Below are 12,368 nucleotides of genomic sequence, written 5' to 3' on the forward strand. Positions count from 1 at the left end.
CAGAATGACTGAAATTTAACGGAAGAGGTTCATTCCGTAAAGTTTTCTTAGATTTTTCGAGCAAATTCTTGATAGCCATATTAATGATTTTAATTTGAAGGGCTCGAACTAAGGAGATAATGTCCTCACTTGGTTCAAACTACAGAATGAGACTTAACGGAGGAGGTTCGTTGTGTATTCAAGTTTATGGAATTTTCCTGGATTTCTACAAGACGGACCAAAGAAAAACTAAATAAGAAAAGCAAGAACAGGTATTGAAAATAGGTAATATTAGTGATCTTAATAAACTAGTTTTGTAGAAGAGTTCCCTGCAAATCTAAGTCTGTGAAAATTATTCTTTAAGAGAAATTATGGTTGTGTGGGGCCATAAAATTTGAACTATGACGTGAATGAAACAGTGAGTTGATAGTGGCATAAGTGTAGTAGGTGAGTAAACGGAGTGTGAAAGGAAGTGGGCACATATTCACTAGTTCAGCCGCATTGCGATTTATAAGAAACTAAAAGATTTTAAAAACAGTGAGATTCCTTTTAATGATCTGAAGATTGGTTTACTTATTCACATGTTTCAAATGAAACAGTGTGTTGGTACAGGAACTCTGTGTATGAGCAGCAATTTAATGCAATAAGTCACAAAGGTTTTGTGTGTTTGCTAACATAATTTTGAAGAATCACACAAAGTGTGTATATAACACAGTAGAACAATGTAACAAATTTGATCAACATAAGGTTTTTACGTAGTTACTTTTTTAATTTATTAATCAATTCAATTACTTATATTTAAGCTTAAAGTGTTGTGAATTCCAAATTACACACATCAAAAAATGTTTTGGATCACCTTAGAAATGGTATTTATGCTCCACTTCAAGCAATGTCCATAAAACCATTTGAAAGCTATCCTTTTAACTCTCTGAAAAACGTAAACAATGTTGAGAAACAGTAGAAGTCTATCCTAGAAACCGCCTGAAAAAGTAAACAAATGTAAACAGAAGTATAAGAAATCTCATCTCTCAGGGAAAAACAGTTTTATTTCATTCTAAGAAGGTTGAACCATGGCAAGGCAGTCAATTACGAACTTCAACCATGTGAGGATTGTTTCTCCATGTCAGGAAGGACTGTCTTCAAGGCAAGTAGCTAGGCGCTAAAGATTGAACCAGAGTGGTGTGGTACGAACCTGAAATCGCTTCTGAAACACAAGTAATGTCGATGACATGCCTCATAGTGGTCGTCCACAGGCAACAACAGAATATGGTAACCAATATCTGCGAATTATTGCCATGAGAAATGCTGAGAATACTGTGGCATGATTAACAATTACTTTCAAACTACGATATTGAGACGCGTATCCAATCTGACTGTACGAAACCGATTACATGATAGCAGACTGCACTCCAGACGTTCATGGCGAGGCCCAACTTTTACACCTAGGCACCATGGACAACGTTACTCTTGGGCAAGAAATAATCACCAATGGACTGCACAAAATTGGCACAAAGTTCTATTCACGGACGAATGACGAATATGCCTTGTGCCAGGTAATCATCAACAACGTGTGTGGAGAGAATCAGGTAATGCTGCACAACTCAGACACCCCTGCAATAATCGAATGCAGCAAGGTGGCGGATCAGTGATGTTTTGGGGTGGCATTATATGGGGCCGACGGACACAATTGTTGTCGATCCAAGGAATGCTGAAGGCTCCACAGTATAGGGACAACATTCTTCAGGCCATAGTAGGACCACTTAATCAAAACTTAGGAGAAGGATTCACGTTTATGGATGATGGCCATCGTGCGGCTGTCATCAATGACTTCCGTAATCGTGAAGGAATTGCCAGGCTTGAATGGCCCGCATATTCTCCAGACATGAATCCAATTGAGCATGTCTAGCATCAACTGAAGAGAGCCATTTGTGCACGCCCTGACCCCCCATGCAATCTTGAAGACCAAACAGAGTTGCTGTTGAAGACTGGGACAGAATGGATCAACAGTTGATAAATGTGCTGGTACACAGTATGCCACGAAAAATCCAAGCATTAATCAATGCAAGAGAAAGTACTACATTCTATTGAAGTTGCTAGGATAGAGATTTGTACTCCAGCCAGTACTCTATTTTCATTTGGCCATCCACACCATTGTTATAGTAAAATTTTGTCAACAACGGTTATTGTTTTAATTTGGAGTTCATTTTTATGTTCAGATATGTCTAGTAATATAATACGATATATATATATATATATATATATATATATATATATATATATATATATATATATATATATATATATATAAGTTCAATCATAAGACATATCTCTTTGCAAATGTTTATTTGCTATGAAGGCATTAAATATATATTAACGTTTTCGCCTTATTTGGCATCATCAGATATAATAAAATGCGTGATCTGAAACTTGAATGAATTGACAAACAACAGTACAATATACATGGTGAATGATATCTTCATGAGTTTTATGTATGAAACTAATATGGTTGTTATAATTGCAATACAAGTTTGAAAGAAAACGAAGGTAGTTGTATATACATATAACTCATGTTACAGGTGTACATACATGATTAAATAGTGAGCAATTGAATTATGCAAAATGTCGGCGGTGTTAAAACATCAATTAGAATTTGATTATGAATGAAAATGAAGATATATCATAGATTTAAAATTTACGAAGGATAAAATGTATTAAAATACTATATAATTAGTGTAACACTATGTTACAAATTGATGAGTCTTGTGTTTTATGTTGACAATTAATCATTATCAAGAACATAAGCTTTTGGCTTCTGCTGTGATGTAGTATACGTACGCTTGGATTTAGACATGAATATTCTATCAGATAGAATGACGCATTTTATTATATCTGATGCTGCCAAATAAGGCGAAAACGTTAATATATATTTAATGCCTTCATAGCAAATAAACATTTGCAAAGAGATATGTCTTATGATTGAACTTATATATATATATATTTTGTATTATGTTATTGTTTTGTCAACAACTATTAAAAATAAATACCGGTACATTTTCATTCCTTACCTTTGGTCTTGTCTTTTTTTTTTTTTTTTTAGGTCTGGTTGACAGGTGATGCAAAACTTTTTTTGGTTTGTGTATAATCTAATACTACTTTATTTTTTTAAGCCCATCATTATTAGCATTATAGTGCACAAATTCTGATGTTCCTAATGGTTGACTCCAGATACAGGCGTACTTATGTGTAAAACGCCAGTGTTTTTTTTTTACCTTATATAAGGTAGTTCATATTTCAAAGTAAACAAAGAAAGGAAGATGAACCATTACTTTTGTTTAATGTTTTCATTTTATCGCATATTGTGTTGTACAAATATACTTATTAAATTTGATCTACAGCTTGATTGCTAATTGCCTACACCGCAACTACTCGTAATTTTAGATATAGGTTTTGTGTTTATACTTCATACTCAATCAGTTTCATGTAGAAATCGATCGTGAGCGAGTTACTACGAAGCCATGAAAAACGAAATTTTAAACTTATTTCGTAGATGTGTCGTCTGCTGATTTCTCTGCAATCGGACCACCTACCTTGGAGTAGCAACGTTACCAAATGTATGGATATGGCTTGTTAATTTAATGTGGCTAGGGTAATAATGATATCGTGCGTACACATGCCAGTTATTCACAGTAAATAATTCATTTAATCGCTGCTATGGAATCTAGTGAAGATAATTAACGGCCCATAACACCAAAAAAGAAATAGATTCAGCATGGTGATGCTGCGAAATATGAACGTCCAAAACATCGAAAACAGTAGTATAAAATTCTTTTTGAAAAATGAACATCATATGATTTCCATGCAGATGTATTCAAGGCCCGTCATAAACTTTGTAATTATTGAATGAGAAGAGATATTTCTGTTATACGCAGCCATATGAAGTCGAATAAACACGCAGCCATTTTACACAAATTTCTCATTTGCAAATCTTTAGGCCATGTATCACATGTCTAAACTTTTCCATACAAATAAATAGATCTAAACATACGATCAATTCCAATAATTAAATTGTATTGACAAAATATGAATATGAAATAATAGCCATTCTTATACGGGTATCTGTCGTTCATAATTAGGCTACATTAAAGACATCAAAAATGGTTGTGGCACACAGTAAATGTCTACTTTTATTTAATTTCATTATTGTTGTAAAATACCGTAATTATTTATAAGTGATACCATAATTAATGTCCACACCTGTAGAGTAACAGCTAGCGGATCCAGCCGCGAAACCAGGTGGCCCGGGTTCGATTCCCGGTTGAGGCAAGCTAACTGGTTCAGGTTGTTTCTGGGGTTTTCCCTCAACTTAATATCAGGAAAAACAAGGTAACTATCGATGCTGGACCCTGGATTCATTTCAGCGGCATTATCACCTGTATTTCATTCAGACGCTAAATAACCTGAGATGTTGATACAGCGCCGTAAAATAACCTAACCATAATTAATGGCTAAGAGGTTGGCGTCACAGATCTGTGTAACATATTATTAGAAACGAGGATTGAGCGTTGCCAAATGGTATATAATTCCATGATGCGCGCGAATTTAAAGAACGCGTGTAATTTTGCGTGTAAACATACATTTGCGTGGATTTTCGTGTATTCTGATCTCTGGCATAACAATTTACTTTAATTTATGTTGATCATAAACTTGAAATTGCACTATTTTCATATTAGATTTTTGTCGGCATTTCTCCTTTTTATACATATTTTCAGTTTCTCTTTCTCTTTCTCTCTCTTCAGTTTCTCTTATTTTCAATAAGAACAAACAATTCTTCTCTATTCCAACGAGTTAGAAAGAGTTCTAACTCGTTGCTCTATTCCCTTATGACGACCAGTGTTGCCAACTCGATTCTTAAAAATCCTTCACAAGTGCAGAAACTGCTAAATTGCTATACTATCAATGTAAAAATAAGATTATTTTACTGCTGTGAGTATTAAAAAAGCCACTACATCCTTATATGAGCAATACAAATTTCTTAAATTTTACCCGCTAAAGTAACACTGAAAAACGCTAGATCTAGCGAGAAAACCGCTGAATTGGCAACACTGATGACGACTCTATAAATTATGGCTCTCTATTTTCATCTGGTTTCCGTGACCACGGCCCTCTTAATCATAGTGGAAACTGCTCATACCATGGAATCGTGTATTCTTCATAGCGAATGGCAGAGTGGAGTTGTCGCTGATTACTTGTGGTTCATTTTCATTTTAATACTTCATAGAGGGAAGTCTGTGTCTGTCATATTGTCACTTATTCTGTTTCGTGTAATTGTTATTCGAGTTTTACTTGTTTAACCTCATTGTGTGGTTACAGACATTAATTAATTTTATTTTTACGCCACTTTTTTTTTTTTTAGATGGATCTGTTATTTAGTGTAAGCTACAAGCTATGAAGACAATCTCACCGCTGCGATGCGAAATCCGCTAAATCCTATATCAGCAATCCAAATAATATAAATTTTAGCCGCTAGATGAACACAGAAAAACGCCAGATCTAGCGGACAAACCGCTGAATTGACAACACTGTTCTATACACTCAATAGGTTATCTCGTTTTTCATTAGCCAATCAAATAGCTAGTTGGTTGATGATGCGCGAGGAGTCCATGCTGATTGGTCCTTTATTTTCAAATTGATCAACGTACATTATAAACATAATCGCCTCAAATAAAAACATTATATGGGGTGTAAACCTAGTGTGTACGTATCATGGAATAAAATAAATACGTTCAAAGTGTTTATACCGTGTGTATAAAAGCTGTACTTAAGGTACGGTGTCGCTACTTTTGCAGCGCTGCAGTACAAAAAACTGTGTAATTCTCGTACTGCGACGTGTGAACAACGGTGCAACCCGAAACGTAGCGGCTGCCGAACCTGCTGCTCGCTACTTTTCCATGCTTTGCGATGTGTGAATAGGGTTCTCAGGGTTGCAACCGCAGCATTTTTGATATCGGTTTTGTTGAAACTTTTGCAGCGCTTGCGAACAGTGTTACCACCCATACACTACAATGTTATGTTAATATCTTGTATTGTTTCTACATATTTCAGCTTTTAACATGATGAAAATAAGCTATTTATAATAATAACTAAAATTATAGTGTAGACAGAATATATATGACGACAGTGAAATTATTATTATTTTTTCGACATTCTTAGCATAATTTGAAACAGTATAGTTGCCAACACTACACATGTAATTCTTTTAGCGCGTAATGTGACTAGGTACTTAGGCAATACTCGTATATTGTGATAGAGAAAATGTCAGTTTTGAATACAAATTGGGGCAGAGAAAAAATAAAAAAATTGATAGAGTTAGTTGAACTTAGGGAATGTTTATGGAATATCCAAAGCGCTGATTATCACAACAAAAATAAAAGGCGGTCGGCTATAGAAGAAATGTCTATCGAACTGCAAATGTCAGAACACGACATTAAGAAGAAATTACATACTCTTCGCGCCCAGTATAGTAAAGAGCGGTCAAAAATGAAGAACATTAAATCCGGCAGCAGCTCACACCAAACATACCAGACGAAGTGGGAGTTTTTTGATTCTATGCAGTTCATGTTTCGCCACTCATGCAACATTGAGACTGTGGATTCAATTGTAAGTACACACTAATAATACGAAATGTATTGTATGCATTATATTTTATAACAAATACACCAACTTACATTGGCAAGCAGGAAATGAAATTGCTGACAGTTTGCAAGAAGTGGATTTTTTAAACATCATTTTCATGCAAATCTAGTCTTTCAGGTAAGGCTGCCTGTAAAGCAGATTTGAATAATTTCAGTTTGAAAGAGCGTTGATACGTTCAACCAGAGGTCCCGGGATCGATACCCGGCCCCGGAATAATTTTTCCCTTGAAATTATTAATCATTTTCATGGATCAAAACATCTTTTAAACACCATTTTCACGAATAAAAATATCATTTACACGAATCATTGAAAACAAATGCAAATAAAACGAATTTCTATGTCATATGGGAAATAATAATAATGATAATAAACAAAATCAATAGGCCTACATGTCTTCAACTGTCATTCAAATATAATTGCACTGCCATTCAACTTGACCTTCGCAACAAAGTCTTTGAATTCTTCTCTTATTGCTTTTGCCAAAATGCTAGGATTGTGATGACGACATTTTTTTCCAGCGGCACCATAGTTGCATCTTCATTCCTCCCAACTCCCTGGTGTGATAGTACAATCCTGATTTTCGACATAAAAAGTGCCTCGTGGTGCATACAATGATGCTGATTGTGTTTGTGACGTTAAGAAATTGTGCAAAACCCAAGCAGCACATACAATTCTTTCCACTGTCTTAGGTGATAGTTCTATTGTTTTTCTGAGGCAACGAAATCGTGCAGATATAAGTCCAAAGGCATTTTCCACAATTCTTCTTGCACGTGAGAGGCGGTAGTTAAATATTCTTTCTGATACACTTTGATTTCTGTTAGCAAATGGTTTCATTATGTATGACTTTAAAGCAAATGCATCTTCTGCGACTACAACGTAGGACACAGGTTTGTTTCTTCCAGGCAACGGTTTTGCGCGTGGGATGTTCACTGTATTATTTTCAAGGGCACTTGATAAGGAGCAGTTCTGATAAACTCCATCTGAGTCACGTCCAGGTGCGCCAACATTGATGTATGTGAATCTGTAATAGGCATCTACTAATGCCATCAATATTATGCTGTGTGTATGTTTGTAATTGAAGTACAAACTTCCACTATTTGCTGGTGCTTCTACATTTACATGTTTCCCATCTACAGCGCCAATACAGTTGGGAAAGTTCCACTTCTTCTCGAACTCATCTGCAACTTCTGTCCATTCTGCCTCTGTGTTTGGTGTTTAAAATACAAATGAAACAAAATCAGTATGTATGTTTATGCAATATTTCTAATACCTAAATGTTTTCTTTTTCAAGACTGGAACAAGTAACTCTGACATAAATCCTGAAATTGTGGAGGCAGTGGAGGTCATTGAAAATTATGACGAATCTACTAGTCAGTCGTCATCATCACCACCGATTCCGACGACATCTGGATCATCAACCCAAACAAGAAAGAGACGTCGTAACGAAAGTGCACTCGATAAAGAAGAACAATTGATAATAGGCCTACAAAAATGTTTGTCGGCTTTATCCCACCACAAAGAAAAAGATGATTTCGCAATTTTCGGTGACTTTGTTGCCAGTGAATTGCGTCAACTAACAAAGGTACCCGATTTACAGTTAAAATTAAAAACTGCAATTCAAGAAGCCATCACTAAAATAAATTTCGAACATGGACAGAGACTGTGTTATGTTCAATCTGTGGAAAACTCTCAAGTCACAGGCCTGAATGTAACAGATAGTACGCAAGAACCAACAATTTATGTCGTACAAAATAAAGACGATGACAATGATGAAATTTTAAGCTAATTATATGATTACTAACATTTACTTAATCATTTTTACATGCAAACATATGTCTTTATAGTATATTTGTGTGAAATACTAACACATCTAAAAGTAGGTGACGTAGGCTACTCCACGCCTACGAAATGTAATCTTATTCTATCAATAAATAATATCTAGTTTCTCACCTTGAGATGTTCTTTCTTTGGTACATCATAAATTGCACGGCAAACTTCTGGAATTATTTGTGATATTGTGTTAGCAGGTATACGGAAGAGATACAATAATGATTTATAGCTGTCACCTGTGAAAAGAAAACAAACCATTTATAAGGAACTAAACAAGGTATGTAGAGTGCTTAATTTATTTGTTATTACATTGTTACTGTACCTGTTGCCAAATATCTCAATGTCACGACTAAACGTTCAGCAGGTGGGAAGCTCTTCTCATAAGCATGTCCTTTCGTTCAACTAGGGGTGCCACTTTCTCCAACAGGTTGTCAAAATCAGCTGCTGACATAAGCAAGAAGTTCTTATAAAATGATTCATCCCCTTCGTGTAGTTCCCGAAGGAGATTGTAATTCCATGTTGTTCTCTATTTTTTATCCACTCTTTGGTCCAGCACCTTTTTCGTTTTCTATTTCGAGGTTTTCTTCTACGTTTTATAATTAACGCAACTGATAAACAAGCTGCCGCTTGTATTGCATTGTCCGAATACATTTTTTTGATACCACATCAGATAGATGTGAACGTAACCTCAAAATGTATAGAATCAACACGGAGATTGAATGCTACGTGTGAACACGACACGCAGGTTTTGCAGCTGCAGTACAAAAGTTGCGCAGTAAAAGTAGCGACGTGTGACCGTACCTTTACACTTGTCACTGCATTATTTTTCTGTATTTCTTAACAATTCGTCTGCTGTCAGTGTCTGACGTCCGTTTTCGTCTGCTACTTTCCAGTCTTGTGTTCGCATAATTGAGTCGTATAAAGAACCTAGTTTTGATTGTACAATCAACAATAAAATTTCACGTGGAACGTTATGTGCGAACATTGCCACACATTCTTTGGTTCTTTTTATAATATTCCGCTCCTTTTTAATCGTGTTCTTGCCATGAAACTAATTGTAGAATTTTTCAGTATTATTGAAACTACTTAGCCATGCTGATGATGGCATGGTTAAACCTTCAAAAGAAAGAATAATGTATTAAAATTTAAAGAGGGCCAAGATGGTGGTGTTTTTGTTTTAAATGTAAGTTTATAAAAAAATCTAACATTGATTGATTTTAATATCTCATTCTAAAGTTTGGAAAAGGAGCATGTACCGGTAATGAAATGTTAACACGTTCATTTACAATAATCATTGTAACTCAACAATGAATTGTCACTGGGGGCTATTATAATTAACCCACTGATAATGCCATAATGACAAAATGTCACAAATCATTAATATAAAATCAATATAATGAGAATTATAGTAAAAAAACATCGTTAAACCTCCACCTCTTTGGTATGCAACTGTTAGTGTAAGTAGCATGATTATTTTGTTAATTGTAAGTTACGTACGACCCAGCAGAGATTACAAAAGAAAAAAAATAATTTGTAGGTTAACATAGATGAACCTAACCTAATTATACAAAGCTGATATTAACATAGGCCACTTATATAGGCCTATTGATTTATTTAAACTTACCTGTAGGCTTTAACATTCTCGGTCGTTTCGGCTTTATTGTCATTAATGCTGCTCGAAAATCAGGAACAAAATCGTCATCTTTAAAATGATCAGAGCATACTCTGCTTGTATCAAGATTGAATTTATCCTGTCTTTTGCACGCAATTACCCATTTTTTCTAATTCCTAAATCTTTAGGATTGGTAAAGAAAGACAACTCTTTATTTTTATCGTTAGAATTGTTGCATACCGCAACAACACATCTTTGACCTGATATAATGCATTCAAAACAACATAAACAAGAAAAAACACGAGATACTGCTTTGAAGCATTTGAGCTTTGGCGCATTCAACTATCTTGTGACGTTAAAATCCCTCTCCTTTCCCGTCAATCCCACGCCCACAAGCTCGATACTAATGCAACCTATGAGAAGTTTAGAAGCCTTGACTACGTAATCCAAATTATGCATGTATGCAGGGCAAGCAACACTACACTCCGGATAAATCACAATACAGCGAACGCCAGTAGGGGAAGTTTCTCCTTAGCGATGAGAGAAAGGCTGCTATCGTGTATTTGAAAAGCCAATAAGTTGTAACTGCATGAAATCGTGGACATTAAGCCCGATGCAGACTAGCGTCATAAAGACGCGCGTCCATTGGTTGACGCTGCGTCCCTGTGTCCACCCGTCCACACGTAGCGTCATAATGACGCATATTGTTCCGACTTTTGGAATCTTTCAGAGATCCATGATGGAAGTGTACAGACGAAAACGTGCTGTTTTTGCGTATTTAATTTACAAAAACTACTTGAAGTGCACAGAGAGGCGGTTTTGGGAACATCCATTGGTTGCCAAACGATTCCTTCAAGGTACTTACTTTTACGACAATGTTCACAGAGTTGAGAGAAGGTGATACAAAATTTTTCAATTATTTTCGAATGAGTATTAAATCATTTGATGAACTGGCATGTAAGATAAGTGACGTGATCAAAAGTGAAGATACTGTGATGAGACTAGCAATCCCTCCCTTAGAAATGTAAATTTTAAGGCAAGTTCACTCAATCAAAGTATAGTGATATTGAAAATGAAATATGTTTAGTTTGGTATTATTAGGTTATATTTTCTAAGTTTTAAAGTATAAGTTTTAAAAGTGTACAAATGAACTTTAGCGAAGACTTAAATAACTGACAACTATACTGATTAGCTATCTAGCATTTGAATACATAATCTATCACTGAAACATTACAAAAATTAATACAATTTCACTGCAATTACATGAACAACAATTAGGTCTAAAGAAACTGAAACAAGTCTACAGACTCGGTGGAGTCTTCTAGTGAGTGTGCGGAAGTTGAAATGTTGCTCATCGCAGGAGAACATTGAACAGAGAGAGGATACTGCCAAGGGTACACGTGGCTGGTTTTGGGAAGGAAAATGCTGCTCCTGAGGAACATTGTGCTGTGTATGGGTTGCGGTATGAATAACAGACAGTGTTATTTTCTTGGCAAAGTCCAAAACTCCACTCCTAAAATCCAATTTTTGTTCAACACTAAAAGTACTGACGATTGCAATCAGAGACTAAAAAAAAAGACCTATCAAACAAAAAAAGACCTATCATCGTTAGGCCATGTATGGTGGGTCCCTATCACCACGGCATGGCGCGTCCTCAGGTTGCGGATAGAGGAGACGGCCTCCAGATATGGAGGGTAGCTGCGCATATATTGAATAAGCAGTCGTGGACAGCCGATAAGGGGTGGTCCTCCAGCTTGGGGGTTGGGCGAAGGGCTAACAACCCATCACCGTAAAAAACAGCTTGTTACGAATCCCTACAATAAGCCTCGGAATAGGACTGATTCTCTGGCACGACCACAGCAAAGGAATAAGGTTTTGAGATTTGACACTTGGAACGTAACTAGTCTTTATAGAACAGGAGGGGTAACATTAGTAGCAAAAGAACTAGCTAGATATAGAATAGACTTCGTGGGAGTACAAGAGGTTAGGTTAGATGGGAATGGCATATTACAAATAGGAGATTACTTGTTGTATTATGGGGAAGGAAACAATAATCACCAATTAGGAACAGGATTCTTTGTTCATAAAAGAATAAAATCAGCAGTAAAAAAGGTCGAATTTATCAGTGACAGGTTATCATATTTAGTACTTAAGGGTAGATAGTGCGACATCATAGTTATAAATGCTCACGCCCATACAGAAGAGAAAGACGACCATATAAAGGATAGCTTCTATGAGGAATTGGAACATACTT

The 12,368-nt window shown here is 35.8% G+C and overlaps 1 protein-coding gene and 1 pseudogene across 3 annotated transcripts in view; one reads left to right on the top strand and one right to left on the bottom strand.

The window, feature by feature from the left end:
- Positions 1 to 12,368, top strand: part of LOC138693140 (zinc finger protein ZFP2-like) — a 59,813-nt gene that overhangs the window by 3,691 nt on the left and 43,754 nt on the right. Inside the window, exon 1 of one of the 3 annotated variants that reach the window (XM_069816804.1) lies at positions 8,704 to 8,779. The exons of the other annotated variants lie outside the window; for them this stretch is intronic. The gene's annotated coding sequence lies outside the window, so the exon portion shown is untranslated. Of the gene's footprint in view, positions 1 to 8,703; positions 8,780 to 12,368 lie in introns of those variants that run through there. 3 annotated transcript variants of the gene reach the window in all.
- LOC138693394 (uncharacterized) lies at positions 1,800 to 9,220 on the bottom strand (annotated as a pseudogene).

This window comes from Periplaneta americana, chromosome 17, assembly GCF_040183065.1.
Source record: "Periplaneta americana isolate PAMFEO1 chromosome 17, P.americana_PAMFEO1_priV1, whole genome shotgun sequence".
NCBI lineage: Eukaryota > Metazoa > Arthropoda > Insecta > Blattodea > Blattidae > Periplaneta > Periplaneta americana.